Raw genomic sequence first — 14,317 nt, 5'->3', positions numbered from 1 at the left:
GTTGTGCAATTCCGTAAAAAAAAAATCTGCACCTCATTAGGCTAAATAGCCTTTTAAATTGGGGTGTGGTAGTGTCGCATTGCAAAAAACATGCTATGTGGGTGCAAAAGGTACAGTAAAATGTATCCATACATGCGCAAAAAAAGATTCGTTTATAGTGCAAAATCTTTGTTACCCATAACAACCAATCACAGCACAGCTTTCATCACTGGGCTCTCGCTGGCTTCTCGCTCAGTGCTTCATCTTTTATATGAAGCGCTGAGCGAGGAGCATTTACACGTAACGAGAAGCCCAATATCCAGCGATAGTTTTTGAGCTGATTGAAAGTCAGCTATAAACAACCACAAACAAGTTATGAGCAATTTTTTCCATTTACACTGAACGATTATCACTCAACCTTGTTGGTTTGACTTGTTAGATTGTATTGCATATTATATAGTCGTTAATGCGTTCACCATGTAGTGACTGCGTTCCCTTCGGTCATTTACCTATTGAAACGCACTAATCCGTTTACCAGATACTGGTTGGTTTTCCCCTGTTCTCACTTCAACCTGATCAACATGCAAACTATTCTGTCTAAACCAATGACACTTGTAGTATCATGGTCTGAATCTCATATATGCTTGGAATTATTTTTTATTACTAGTTTTTTTTTTATTACTGATATTTTTAACCCTTTCCAATCCACTGTCTGACGTCTAAAGACATTCTGATTGAAAGCTGTACAGCTCCGATGTAGGAAGACGTCCGGCAGGGTATTCTTACTGTAGATTACTGGCTGCTCTGTTGTCGGGGGCCTCTCCACCATGTCCCATACCACAGTACTGGCTCTAGCCAGCAGATGGCACCATTGTATAATGGCAGAAAGAGAAAGCCCCCTAGGAAACCCTGAATCCAAAATTGGATTGCAAAGGGTTAATTGCTTTGAAAGTTTGTTTTCGTTGTTGCATCCACGACTCATCTCAGCAGCAGGGCCCCTTTTTCCTTCCTAGGGCTCGTTCACACGGGGGACCTAATAGTGTAAAAATTTTGCGCGCAAAAAGAAAACGCAGCTAAGGCCTTGTTCACACGAACATAGTTTTAGCGCAGTATAGGCGTGTGATAAGAGCGCATCTAATAGAAATACATGGAGGAATTTTGGATTGCTAAATACTCACACATAACAAAGATAGAACATGTGACTACAAAGCTCGCATCTAAGGTCCGTGTTGCGCGAAAAGATAGGACCTGACCTATCTTGTCCGAGCTGCGCAGGAATTTCCATAGACTCTTATGGGAGCTGAATAACACGCACCACGCAGCTTCCAATCGCCTGAACGGGCAATTTCAATGATAATTAAGCTTGAGACTTAATAGCTGGAAATCACCCGTTCACACTATTTTTAGTGCAGCATAGCCTCTGTCTTCACGCGCCTATACTGCGCCAAAGTCACGCTAGTCTGAACGAGCCCTAACTGCGCAAAAAATCACGGGAATAGATGATTTTCCACAGTCAAGACTCGAGCCTCATTAGTGTGAAAATCGCCCGCGGGACATGTGTGATGCAAAAAAATGCGCTGCCAGTCGGAATTCCCACGGTTGGTAGAAATCCTCCTAATGTCTATTATACAGACACCTGTCTCGTTTTTCAAGCATCGAACGCAGCCAAATTCCGTCCCCCTCCTTTTTTCTCTAGCTCCCATAGGAGTCTATGGACAGCGTTTAGCGCACCAAAGATAGTTTAAGAGCCTTCCCCTTGCGTATTTTTGCATCTGCCACAGACTTCTATGGTAATTTCGCTGGGCAGAATGCAGGAAAATAGAGCAGAACTTTTTTCTTTAAGTGCACATGAGATGCGAGCGCAAAACGCTCTTATGTTAACAAACCCGTTTAAATCAATGGGTTCTTTTCTCTGTATTAACGTGCGCAGATTTTGCGTGCACGAATACCTACGCAAATATGGCCATGTCACTCTGCTCTTAGATAAAAGGTCATCTTCCTTCAGGGCTATAACATGTGGCACAAGATCAAAGTAAATGGGAGAGGTCCAATGATGAAAAGGTGAATGTCCTGCAACTCTTCTGTAATATGTGTAATATCGAACCAACGTCACCCTGTGTCATCTGACTAACACCAGTGCCAGAGAAAACCAATGCCAGGAGCTAACTGACCTGTTGGACAACTGTGATGGAAGGTTCCCAATAGAAGAAGCTGCTCACAGTGTGTCCTACTGCTGGGGCCCTACTAATAAGCCTTAGGGTCATTAACTTCTCACCAAACTTTGCATAAAGCTATAGTACAGACATATATATGCAACTTTCTAGCAGGTCTTATCAGAGGAAAAAAAAGCCTCTTTCTCCGCTTATCGGGCTCCTATTCTTCTCCCCGTTTAATACATTCCGACTTGGTGGACAAGACAGACAAATGCCTAAGACCGGTTTCATATCTGCATCGGAACCTCCGGTCAAACTAGCGAAATAAAAATGGCTGCGTGCAGAGTCTTTCTTTTGTCTAAAAGGCCGGGCAGCTGAGCGGAAACAAATGGACCCTATATAGTCAATGGAGTTCGTTCTGCGCTATTCGGTTCTGTCCTGAGACAGAGACGTTAGGAAAGGGGATTCCTTTAGCCGGCTTCCCGAACGGAGCAGGAATGCAGGACCCCAGGAGCAAGTATGAAAACACCCTCATTCACATCTGCGTCGGATGTTCTGTTACAAGCTTCTGTTGTGGATTCTGCTGAATATAAGGGAAGATACGGTATAGTGCAGAGTGCTGCGCTATTGTTCCCAGTGAAATGTTTGACACCATAACAGAAACTCACCAAACCCTATTATGGTCACGCTATTCCTCATGTCAGCTTAGTCTGAAAAGTCACATAGTCAGAGAAATGGTGTGGCCATCTTTGTTTCTCCAGGACTGGAAGGTCACTTGAATACATTCTCTATATATCAGGGCACTTTCACAGGGCAGTGATTAGCTTCCATATTTATATGTCAAACCCACAAGTGGGTTACAGACGTGCGACACTTGGTCATGATAACTTTCTTCGACAAGCCATTTAAAAGTTATTGTAAAGCAACTGAAAGGGTAAAAAGCGCTTGCACATAGGGCTGAAATAAAGTTCAAGGCCTCTTTCATACGGGCGATGGCGATATCGCCGTGAGAAAATCGCAGCTATATCGCATCTGTGTTCTGTGAGATGTTACGGCATTTTCTCATGGTGATACTGCAATTTAGTGTTGCTACAAAGTCACAAGACTTTGTAGCATTCTTTGCTGGGATTTTTGGTGGGGTTGGAGGGGGCTTGAAATATAATCTCTACCCCCAAAATAAGCCCTGGCTGCATTAAAAAAAAACAAAAAAACATCACCAAACAGGCACTATCCGCTCCACTGCACTTCTCCTCGCAGGTCCCCAACACACTTGCTTCTAGTTTTCCACCAGCTCTTCCTGGTCAGGGGTTCAAAGACCCGGCCTCCAGGAAGCACTTGCTCTGATTAGTACCCGAGCGCTACGGCTCAGCAATCACTGCAGTGCTTGATTAACCAAACACAGCCATCGCATTGAATGGCTGTGAATGGTTGTGCAAGGCACTTGCAAGGAGAAGTGCGGCGTAGCCTGTTATGTTATGTATTGTGTTTGTTTTTTTGCAGCTAGGGCTTAGTTTAGGGCTCAAACAGTAGGATTTCCTACTGTAAAAGCTGCATCGCACTGCATGAAAACCACGTTTTGCTGCGATGCAACACAAAGAAAGGCCCCATAGGGAAACATGGGCTACAAAACATTGCAAATTGCGGCAATATTCAGCAGGACGCAATTTTTTTTCTTGCAATGTAGCAGCCTACAAAACATCATTAATGTGAGGGAACCCATTGGGAAGCATGGGCTTCACATACATGCGATATGTAGTGCTATCGCATCGTGAGAAAATCCTGCAATTTTGTCGCCAATGTGAAAGCGGCCTAATTTGACTTTTAACGTAAATCTATATTTAGGTTCCATTCTTGGAAGCAAAATACCGACCTGCAGGGATCCTTCACAAAGGCATATCTGCAATTACGCTTCCACTACGGAGCGTAGTTTAGCATGAACAAGGTAAAAATCTTTTTTTTCTTTTTACCTTTCCAAATTCCACTCTATTCCATGCGAGTTTGAAAAAAAAAAGCAGGAAGGCAGATCTCGCCCAATTTTTCTTGCATGTAGTATTAACTATGTGGGAGAAAGATATGGCAAGTCCTATATTTTCTCCAAATTGATTTGCACCCAAAAAGTCACCATTCTGGGGGCAGAATCTTGGTGCAACACCGGAACTAAATGTTCCCCATATGCCAAGCAACAGTATCATAAAAACAATTAGAGAGCGTAACATTATGGAATTTACCCCCTTCATTCTTCTATCCATTCTACCCCCTTCATTCTTCTATCCATTCCTTATTTCATTACAGGTTTCAGATTGCACAGCCAAGGATACCTCTCCTTGCTTTAGGTGCATTTAGACAGAAGGATTACTGTTTCAAAAATCGTTCAAACATACAAAAATCATTCAGTTAGAACGAGAGTAAACAACTAAAGGAGGAACGAGAATCGTGCGCTTCTCGTTTGTCGTTCCGTTTCAGACGGCATAAAAACCATCGGCGTGCTTGTTGGCTTCTCGTTGCGTTTAAACACTTAACGTTCAGTATTTCACATAGAAATGTGAAACAACCAACGAAGAGTTAAATGAGAAGTTCACGATTCCCAACAATTCTATATTTGCCTGCCTACACAATTGTGAATGAGTTGGTGATGACGTCACTAGCTCGTTCGGGCAAATGAAAGTCATGAGGTTCTCGTTAGGTGTAACAGTAACGCTGCACGGAATTTTCTCTACTTCATTGAACTGCTATTTTGGATGAGACAATGTTACAAGTCTATGGTGAATAGAAGATAAGGGCACCATATGTCTCCAGTACATTATGCGGAGTTTAGGATACCACAAATATATATTGCAAAGTGTCTCAGGACATTGTTGATATCCTTAAACATTGGCAAGCACAGTTTTTGCCAGAAACAAATCTTGCAGATTACTAGGAGTTATTCCAGAGTGGTCACATCTACAGCGCACACATCTTTACTGCTATACATGGGATGTTTAATAGTATCCGACACCTGTGTTACTTACTTTTTGCTGGTCTGGGCTGAGAGGACGTTTTTCTTTTTGGGTGGTTTTTAAGCAGAATTAACAGACCCCTGACAGGACATTCATCCGCTGCTAGTTCTGTATTTTCCGGCTGCCAAGAATTTTTTTATACATGTTGCATAACAACCCTTCCAGACTCCTCCCTGTCAGAAGGGGATGTTAGATTCACAGTTGCTATAATACGTCTATTAAGCAATGAAAAGGTTGCAATACGATAAGTCTGCAGGACTATAGATTTCAGCCATGTGCATTGAATTAGATCTGGGTTAGTCTGGGAGCATTGATGGTTTAGCAAAGTGCATCACTAACTGGATTGCGGATAAACCCCTTTTCTACATATGTGCTAACAACCTCCAAACGCCCCAATAAAGTCCAGGACACTCCCCATCTGTTGGTTTAATTAGCCAAAGCAGCCCCTTACTCCAAAATATTAAAACAACATACAAAGTGTATAATAAAGCAGGATAGGGGGTCATTTAAAGGTGATTCAAAGTCTTACCACTTCACACTAAGGTGGCGGCACACAGGCTTATTTGCGTGCGGAATACACAGCGAATAGAAATTATTGATTTCAATGGTTTCCTTCACACAGTTTTTTTTCTCCATGCGCATTTTGCACGAGTGCAAGGAAAATGCGGCATGCTCTATTTTGGTGCGCAATTGCCTACAAATAAAACCTGCCGCACATTTACTTTCTGTCCCTCTTACTGGAAGAGATGAATGGTATCCTACCTTCCCTGGTTGTATTTGTAGGCTTAGTCTCAAGAGAGGAGAATTCTGAGAGGTAGGAACCCAACATTCCCAGGTTGAGATTTACCACCTGGTATTAGCATTAGGACCCATCTGGGAGCTTGGTCACTTGGATGTTGGTAGATGGGCCAATGTAATTTGATCAAATTATATACTGAGAACCTTGCATTATTTAATGTGGTTTGAATATAGATTATAGGTATGTATATTTCTGATAGTAAATTTATTTTACGTGCTGTTGCCATTGTTGGTTTCTGCTTCTACTGTATGTTGCAGCCATGGTTTAACGTGCACCTATATATTTCTATTGCCAATCACAGCCAGCACTTGACCATTCACAGCTATTCAGTGAATGACATCACTGAATGGCTGTGATTGGTTTATCCTGCACCGGCTGTGATTGGCTGGTGCTCGATCCAATCACAGAGCTTACTTACACAGCACTGACGGCGGGGGAATTCAAAGCCGAGCAGGGAGATGACAGTGGGTAGAATTCTCAAGCAGCTTACCGCACCGCCGGGGAGACCATCGCACCAGGGACACAGACGCTGGCAAGGAGGTGATTTTGTGTTTTTTTTTTACCTAGTATATACTTGAGTATAGCTAGGCTTATACTTGAGTCAATATGTTTTACCAGTTTTTTGGGGGTAAAACTTATTGACTTGGCTTATACTCTGGTCGGCTAATACTCGAGTATATACAGTAGATCCGAAAGTCATTTAACTGGAAATGTATAATTTGCACATCCGCAGAGCAGAAAGAAAACTTCAAGACAGGTACGTGGGGGTAAATACTGGGACACGGGGTCTGATGCTGCTGCAAGATTTTGCAGTCGGAATCCGACCCGGCCCAGGGGAATGAAGCCTTAATCTAGTGTCATGAATAAAGATGAGCGAGTATACTCGCTAAGGCCAACTACTCGAGCGAGTAGTGCCTTAGCCGAGTATCCTCCCGCTCGTCTGTAAAGATTCGGCTGCCGGCGCGGGTGACAGGCGAGTTGCGGCAGTGAGCAGGGGGGAGGGAGAGAGAGATCTCCCCTCCGTTCCTCCCCGCCGCTCCCTGCCCGCTGCCGGCAGTTGAATCTTTACAGACGAGCGGGAGGATACTCGGCTAAGGCACTACTCGCTCGAGTAGTTAGCCTTAGCGAGTATACTCGCTCATCTCTAGTCATGAATCTTCCTTTGTATGCTTACTATGACGTTAATACTTAAACATTAAAGCTCATATGCAGAATATATATATATATATATATATATATATATATATATATATATTAGCTTACCCGTCGCGCGTTGCTGCGAAGACAGACAGACATACATTCGTTTTTATATATCTAGATAACCAATCACAGCGCAGCTTTTTTAGGTTACCTCAGTGGTATAATATATAACAACCAATCACAGCGCAGCTTTCATGTTACCTCAACTTTATAATATATAACACCCAATCACAGGACAGCTTATATGTTACCTCAGCAGTATAAAATATAACAACCAATCACAGTGCAGCTTTCATGTTACGTCAGCGGTATAATGTATAACAACCAATCACAGCACAGCTTTCATGTTACGTCAGCAGTAAGAGAAATAACAACCAATCACAGCGCAACTTTTATTCTGCCTCAGCAATATAAAAAATAGCAACGAATCACAGCGCAGCATTCATTTTACCTCAGTGGTATAATATATAGCAACCAATCACAGCACAGCTTTTATTTTACCTCAGCATTCTCAATATCCAGGAATTGTCTTGTGATACGTTCGGCGGATGCATCATTTTGTAGTTGAACACGCCTCCCGTTGCTCGTAATGCCTTTTGCTTTTGTGCTTGAGATGGAAATCAAACGATCTTTGTCTGGGGGGGCATAACTGTCGACGACGCTCGCACACGCGCGCGCCACCTATCGTAGGATAGATTTACTATGCCAGTAATCTTCCCAGGAATGTACTCAACTTCCCATTAACTTTTCCTATTTATGACATAATCAATGCTCGTGCCAAATTTCAAGTTTCTATTACATCGGGAAGCGAGAAAATTCGATTCCGTACGTAAAATTCGGACGCCAATTGAATAATCGAGTTGGGACCCATTAACTTTTCCTATGTATGACATAATCAATGCTCGTGTCAAATTTCGAGTTTCTATTACATTGGGAAGCGAGAGACTTCGATTCCGTACGTAAAATTTGGACGCTAATTCTTTTGCGCATAGAATTGAATAATCGAGTTGGGACCAATTAGCTTTTCCTGTTTATGACATATTCAATGCTCGTGCCAAATTTCGAGTTTCTATGACATTGGGAAGCGAGAAAATTAGTTTCCGTACGTAAAATTTGGACGCTAATTCTTTGGCGCATAGAATTGAATAATCGAGTTGGGACCCATTAGCGTTTCCTATTTGTGACATATTCAATGCCCGTGCCAAATTTCAAGTTTCTATGTGAGAAAATTGCATTCCGTACGTAAAATTTGGACGCTAATTCTTTTGCGCATTGAATTGAATAATCGAGTTGGGACCCATTAGCTTTTCCTATTTATGACATAATCAATGCTCCTCCAAATTTCACGTTTCTATTACATTGGGAAGCGAGAAAATTCGATTCTGTACGTAAAATTTGGACGCTAATTCTTTGGCGCATAGAATTGAATAATCGAGTTGGGACCGATTAGTGTTTCCTATTTATGACATATTCAATGCCCGTGCCAAATTTCACGTTTCTATGACATTGGGAAGCGAGAAAATTCGATTCCGTACGTAAAATTTGGACGCTAATTCTTTGGCGCATAGAATTGAATAATCGAGTTGGGACCCATTAGCGTTTCCTATTTATGACATAATCAATGCTCGTGCCAAATTTCATGTTTCTACGACATTGGGAAGTGAGAGAATTAGTGGCAGTGATGGAAATCGAACTGTCGACGACGCTCGCACGCGCGCCATTTATCATAGAATATTTGTACCATGCCTATAAGCTTCCCAGAAGTGTACTCAACAACTTCCCAAAGTTTCATGGCGATCGGATGAATGGTGTAGTAGCGCATAAAGGACAAACAGACAGACACGCACGCACGCACACAGACATACATTCAATTTTATATATATAGATATATATATACACACATACACACACACACATTATATGTACTCACTCACACATTTTTAACAGCTGCTTTAACCCCTTGACAGCCCATTGCCTTTTTATGTCTTAGTTTAGTGGGCTTTAATCCTCAGGGCCATAAAAACATGCTCCCTCTGTGGATTAAAGCCCCGTGGGCTGAGGATGTGACACCTCCATGCTGTCGGCTGCTGGAGGTAGCCGACAACCTGGAACTATCAGGGGGGCGGCGGCCAATATGGCAGATGCAAGCGCAGAAGCTGGAGAAGGCCCGCAAAATTTAAAATCTCACTACTAAAAGGTAGCTGAGAGCCTGGAGCAATGACCGAGGACTGCAGTTTGTGGGTACTGGTCACATGATTGCTGTTAACCAATGGATAAGGATGATCACGTAAAAGTTAAAAAACAGTTAAAGTTTAATGCTCCTTTCAGTTTGGGCCCCGTTGTGCGTACGGACATAAGATTAGAGCCACAATGGGTATGTCTCTGAACACAGGACAAACAGCGGTATCCATTTTGAGGTGAAAGTCTTCATTCATATGTGTGCTGTGCAGAAAAAACTTTTTAAAAGGACAATTGACAAAAAACTAAAATCATAATTTTTTCCTTCTGCTTTGCTTAGATTCATTCAAAAACAACGGGGGGATTAAAATATGCAGTACACCCCTAGATGAATTCGTTAAGGGGTCTAGTTTTCAAAATGGGGTCATTTGTGGGGGGTTCTCTGTGGTTTTGGCTGCTCAAGGGCTCTACAAGTGGGCAATGGGGCCTAAAACACCTTCAAGCAAAATGTCTGTTCTGAAAGCCACTGGCTGCTCCTTTCAGTTTGGGCCCCGGTGCATACAGACATAAGATTAGGGCCACAATGGGTATGTTTCTGAACACAGGACAAACAGGAGTATCCATTTTGGGGTGTAAAAAATAGGTCTTTAAAATTGCATATTTGCAAAAATATTAAATCTAATTTTTTTCTCCTTTAAATTACATTAACTACTGAAAAAAAACATGTGGGGTCAAAATACTCCTGACCCCCTCAGTGAATACATTAAGGTGTGTAGTTTTTACAATGGAGCCATGTGTGGAGGTATCTATCATACTGACACCTACGAGTCTTTGCAATCTTGGCTTGTTGTAGGAAAACAAAGTGTTCCTCAAAATGTTGATAAGTAATGTTAAATTTGTACGTCTCCTAAATGGTTAAAAAAACTAAAGTTTTTCAAATGTGCATCCAGAATAAAGTAAACAGATGAAAATGTATATCTTATCAAAATTTTGTAGCGTAAGGTTTGCACATATTTTGAAACTGTTCCTAATTTTGGCATTTTTAATAAACATACACAAATTCTATTGTTCTATTTTTACCACCTAAATGAAGTATAATGTGAGTCGAAAAAAAAGTCAGAATCACTTGGATATGCAAAACCTTTCACGGAGTTATTCTATGTTAAAGTGACACGTCAGATTTACAAAATTTGGCTCTGTCACTAAGGCACAAACAGGCTTCACCATTAAGGGGTTAATAAAGTTCAGCTGACGATTGGTACAAGGCCATTTCAGAAAAGAGGTAACAAAGCTAGAAAGAACTGGCTCATCTTCAATTAATTAACTGAAGTATGACATTTTGGTCAGAAATACAGAATATTTTATTCTGGTGCTGAATCCTTTCTGCATATACAGTATCTTGTTAGCCTACTGTAGTAGCCCTTCCTTCTTAAGGGACAATCAGGCTGCCAGTCCTGTCCAAACTGCTAACAATTGGGGTATGTTCACCTAAAAAAAAAAAAAATCACGTTGAAATCTATGTATGGAATTTATAGTAAAAATAGTGATCTGGATCAAACCGGACCACGGCATAGCTACTTTTGAAAAGTCAATTCATCTGCAAACCTGAATGAAGACCCCTCTATTACCTTAAACTGCCACAGCTTTAAAAGTCTTGTCCAAAGTGGTATAAAGTAATTTTACTAATACTTCAACAGACTGGGATATGACAATGTGATATCTCAGACACCTATAATAAAGTAGGGAAATTATAGAAGCGTGATAAATGTATTATCTATGCTTATATAGACTGCTAATTCCTCTTGTAGAGTTTGATTCACTCCAGCTCTCAGGTTACAGCGCTCTATAGAAATAAAGACTGAATTGTACTATGCTATTCTTCTTTCCTGTACTAGATACACCGTGAAAAGGATAATCAGCTCACCTGGTTAACAAACTACAGCTCATACACAGAGATCCCCGAGCCCTTCTGGATGCAACCAAAGGAGAAAATGAAGTAAAAGATCCAGCAAGAGACTCTGCTGAAATTATTGTTCATTGAAAACAAATAGTTAAAAACTCAAAAATGGGTAATGCGCCCCTATAACTGCTGACAACCAACTGCGATAGCTGCAATAAAAGCTAACTCAGATTGCGGCAGCTTAACTGCTTAGATGCCGTGGTCAATGCTGACAGCTAATTGTAGAAGGAGACTCCTCTGGTGCCCCTACAATGCCCCCCACAATGCAAATGCAGGGTTCTAATGAGTTGCTATGACAGCCTGGGGACATTTGATGGCTCCAAAGCCTTCCATGGATTTCAGAAGCACAATATACTGCAACATTGAAGTATTACATTATGCTGTGCAAACAATCCACTTAGTAAGAACAGGTTTAACCCCTTGAGTGGCGGGTTTCCTACCACCCTGTCGTGCTCACCAGGGCAGGTTTTTTAAAATGGTCTAATCATTGAATTTCAACTAATTTTGCAGTTGCGTCTCAAGAGCCATAACTTTTTCATTTTTCCATTGACATGGCCATGTGAGGGCTTGTTTTTTGCGGGACAAGTTGTGATTTTTTAAACAGGGGGGAGGAAAAAAAGAAATGGGGAAAAAAGAAAAAAAATGGCCATGTCATTAAGGGGTTAAATAATGTATTAACTTCCTTCTCTGGGTCATTACGACGCACATGGATACCACATGTGTGATTGTATTTTTGATTTTTTTTTACAAAGTAAAGAGAGACAAGTGTTTTTATTATTTTTTTTATAATTTTTTTAACTTTTTTTTTTTAATTTTTTTTTTGTCCCTTTAGGGGACTATCACAGGGACCCATCAGGACCCCTGATCACATTCCGGGGGTCCGATGGTGACAGCCCTTTACATGCTGCAGTGACAGCCCTTTACATGCTGCAGTCACATAGACTGCAGCATGTAAAGGGTTAACACAGCAGAGATCGGAGGTTTTCTCTGATCTCTGCTGTAAGAGCTAGTACCTAGCTGTCCTCTGACAGCCAAGCACCAAGCTCTCCCTGCCACAGAGACCATCGGCTTGCTTCTGACAAGCCGATGGTCTCTATGGCAACCTGTAAACAAAGCAGGAGATTGCCGACACATCGGCAATATCTTCTGCTGGTTTTTCAAAGCCCTTGCTTTGTTCTGTGTGGGTCTGTGCAGGCAGAGCACACTGTCACAGCTTGTGGCATTGTGCTCTGCAGCTCCCATAGTGATACATAGGCCGGATATCTTCCGGGCTATGTCGCTATGAGCAGTGGAGCTTGTACTGGAAAATTTCCGGGCGTGCCACTCAAGGGGTTAATAATTAGTAAGTAATGAATAGGAAAAAGGAAGAATAGATTTAACATTTTTTTTAATATAAAGAAAATACAATTTCGAAGTCCCCCTTTTCCCAGTTTTCATTAAAAATAAAGCACTAAAAATAAACATGGTTATTGACACATCTGTAAAAATATGAAATATTAAAATGCCACAAGTTTTCTCCAGCTGTAAGAAACAAAATGCTATACCACAATAGCTTTTTTGGGGGTCATCCCAACACCCCAATAGTGATTAGTGTGTCATATGTACACTACATGGAACATTTAATGATACCACTGAAACATAAGACTCATGCAGGCAGAAAAGTAAAAAAAAATTCTAAGGTGGGGAAGGAAAAATGAAAATTGGCTTTTTTTAAAAGAGGTTAAAGGGGTTGTCCCGCGGCAGCAAGTGGGTCTATACACTTCTGTATGGCCATATTAATGCACTTTGTAATGTACATTGTGCATTAATTATGAGCCATACAGAAGTTATAAAAAGTTTTATACTTACCTGCTCCGTTGCTAGCGTCCTCGTCTCCATGGTGCCGACTAATTTTCGCCCTCCGATGGCCAAATTAGCCGCGCTTGCGCAGTCCTGGTCTTCTGCTCTCTTCAATGGAGCCGCTCGTGCAGAATGCAGGCTCCGTGTAGCTCCGCCCCGTCACGTGCCGATTCCAGCCAATCAGGAGGCTGGAATCGGCAATGGACCGCACAGAAGAGCTGCGGTCCACGGAGGAAGAGGATTCCGGCGGCCATCTTCACAGGTAAGTATAGAAGTCACCGGAGCGCGGGGATTAAGGTAAGCGCTCCGGTAAGCTTTCTGTACGTCCCTGCATCGGGGTTGTCTCGCGCCGAACGGGGGGGGGGGGGGGGTTGAAAAAAAATAAAACCGTTTCGGCGCGGGACAACCCCTTTAAATGGGGTATTACCATCTGAGACATTTGTAGCATATCCACAGCTAATGCCATAAATATCTGATAGGTAGGGAGAATGGAGGTCTATTGATGCCTTGTTTGACACTCTAGAGAGTAGGAGAGGAGATGGAGCCGTGGCTGCACATCTGTGCTGTTCACTATTGTAGTTTATGGGAGTTGGGAGGAACTCTGCTGTTTCTGTGTTCTCCCATAGTTTTGTATGAACCCGCACCAGTCGGAACAGTTAGGACATACAGTATACTGTCAATATGCCATAAATGCCCTGCCATCCTCAGTCCCCTTAGTGATGCTTTTGTATAAAGTCATATGTAAAGACAATTGAAGGGGTGAAGTCGGCTTTGGGTCTGCATCAAAATCTACAGCAATAGTGCGGATTTTGACAGAATTTGGTGTGGATTTTCCATTGCCAAAAATCTGCTACGCATGATTTTATTTTTATTTATGGAAATGTCCCAACTGAACAACCCATGAAGCTGTAGGAGAAATATATTACACAGTATTCATACAAATGTATATACACTACACCCCACAGAAATCTTGTACGTTGGAGGCATGATGTCTATTTCTGGTTGAATGCTGGGGTTGATAAGAGCTTCAATCTATGATTGGTGAAAGTATGGATTCAATACACACAACATCCCCATATACACTGTATGTGATTTCTTTTGACTGTCATTGAGTCTATGAAGAGAACAATATTGGTACAGTACAAACTATATATAGAAAAAGAGGTAAAAAAAGATGCGTCTTGGAAACTAAGTGAACCCAGTGATTAGAGCT

General features: G+C 41.8%; 1 protein-coding gene across 1 annotated transcript in view; it reads right to left on the bottom strand.

Moving 5' to 3' along the window:
- LOC136621645 (flavin-containing monooxygenase 3-like) overlaps nucleotides 1-5,259 on the bottom strand; it is a 38,885-nt gene extending 33,626 nt beyond the window's left edge. The window contains exon 1 of the mRNA XM_066597286.1: nucleotides 5,141-5,259. The gene's annotated coding sequence lies outside the window, so the exon portion shown is untranslated. The remainder of the gene's footprint in view (nucleotides 1-5,140) is intronic.
- Between the last annotated feature and the right edge of the window lie 9,058 nt (nucleotides 5,260-14,317).

The sequence above is a fragment of the Eleutherodactylus coqui genome, chromosome 3 (genome assembly GCF_035609145.1).
Source record: "Eleutherodactylus coqui strain aEleCoq1 chromosome 3, aEleCoq1.hap1, whole genome shotgun sequence".
NCBI classification, from domain to species: domain Eukaryota; kingdom Metazoa; phylum Chordata; class Amphibia; order Anura; family Eleutherodactylidae; genus Eleutherodactylus; species Eleutherodactylus coqui.
Note: the sequence above shows the minus strand (reverse complement) of the source record. Positions and strands in the feature narration are given on the sequence as shown.